The sequence below is a fragment of the Gavialis gangeticus genome, unplaced genomic scaffold (assembly GCF_001723915.1).
Source record: "Gavialis gangeticus isolate Ggan-Ray unplaced genomic scaffold, GavGan_comp1, whole genome shotgun sequence".
Taxonomy (NCBI): Eukaryota; Metazoa; Chordata; order Crocodylia; family Gavialidae; genus Gavialis; species Gavialis gangeticus.
Genome location: NW_017728997.1, coordinates 5,845,635 through 5,847,439, shown reverse-complemented (window position 1 = coordinate 5,847,439; position 1,805 = coordinate 5,845,635). Strand labels below are relative to the sequence as shown.

At 35.6% G+C, this 1,805-nt stretch overlaps 1 protein-coding gene across 1 annotated transcript in view; it reads left to right on the top strand.

The window, feature by feature from the left end:
* Positions 1–1,805, top strand: part of LRRN1 (leucine rich repeat neuronal 1) — a 37,792-nt gene that overhangs the window by 2,373 nt on the left and 33,614 nt on the right. The window lies entirely within an intron of this gene.

Genomic DNA, 1,805 nt, shown 5'->3' with positions numbered 1-1,805 from the left:
TTTTTTTTTTTTTTTTTTTTTTTTCCCAAGGGGAAAAAAATTCTCATGTGATCACCACCTACCCAAAAGGTTTTCTGCCTTTGTTCAAAATGTATCTGAGCAGACTTTTTTATACCGTTCCCTATGAAATGGCATACCCTAGTAACTCTTGGATTGTAAAGGCTCAGTCAGCAGTAACCGACTTAAATGTTTGTCAACAGTTGACATGAGTGACATCCTATGGATTAGAGAGGGAGATGAGTTTATCCATTTTGTACCATCTTAAATGGGATATAAACTATAATCAATTAAAAAATAGAAAGCAACGCTAATCGTTGAAGGCAGACTCTGCCCAGGTGGGCAAGTTCATCTGGACAGTAAGCAAACTGGTAGTTAAAAAGGAGTTTTTGTTCAGTTGGCTTTTAACAGTTTCAGGCTTTGTAAATATGTACAAGTCTTTCATTGGTGGTAGTAAAGAATACTGCATTTGGGCATTTATTCCAGCTTGTGGAGATAATGAGGGCATCTTTAACTCCTTAATGGGTCTTGGATTAATATTTGTCATAGATTTTGTAAATGGGCATTTGACGGAGTAATATAATTGCCATCAGAATTATTTTAAACGTATTTCTCTTCTGCTGCACTCAAAACAGTATTCATTTGAAGTAATGAACTAGCCTTGTTGTTCTAGTGTGATACAATAGCATAGCCCTTTGGAGACCAAGGAAAACTTCCTAATTGGTTTGTCTTCATCAGCTGTGCTTTCCTAGCACATCCTTCTATCAGCAGGCTGCCATTGTCAGTGAAGACCACATTGAGAAACTCTTGACTTCTAGGCGAGCTGTGAAATACCTTGAATGAATTACAACTCCAGTAAAACGTATTTCAGGTTGCAGTTTCAAATGGTTTAAAATTCTTGAAATGTAAATTACTTGTATTGCCTTGAGTTTCCTGTTAATTTTCATGACCATCAGCAATTATGCTGGCCTTAAATTTACTAATTTAATTTCAAAGTAATCAATTGTGCAAATGGTCACCTTTGTAACCAAGACTCTTATAAGACTGCTTCTAATGGTATCGGCATTATTTCTGGCCTTTAGTTTGCATGAATAGAAATTAAAGTTTGTCACTCTTCTGCCAGATAAACAGAGGGTGAGGTTTGACCTGTGCTATTTTTGCACTCTGAGGGCTTGCTTCTAGGGTACTTGCCTAAGCAAAACTCTCAATTATGGACCTGGTCCAAAGACCAGTCAAGAAGTCTTCCTTTGACCTCAATAGACTTTGGATCAGAATACAGAATAGGTAAAGGCTGGAATCAGTTTAGGACACTTAGAAGAAATGAAACCAAAGGGGAAAAAATAACTTACATTTACAAAAGAATATGGGACTTGTGCATGTTCAGGGGGAAAAAATGCTGTCAAGATCTGGATCACCCAGCAAATGGCAGCAAGAAAAATGGGAAGGTTTACTGAGCAATCAAATGTCCTTCAGGAGTGTTTTGCTCTGTTTTAATGTTCATCTTATAACTAAGAAGCTGACTGTTCTTTGAAGCCCTTATTAATATAAATGAGTTGTAATTTTCTGACCTTAAGCCATCCCAGTTCACATATATTATTCTATTGGCAGACATGTGGTCTCTACAGCTGTCCCCTCATTTGTGTATGAAATGGAAACACTGGTGGCATTTGTAGGTTACCATAGTTACATGAACAATACACGTGTGATACTTCATCCTTCCAAGCTAAAGGTTGTTTTTTTTTTTTTTTTTTTTTTTTTTTTTTTTTTTTTTTTTTTTTTTTTTAAAAAAATTTTTTTTTTTTTTTAAA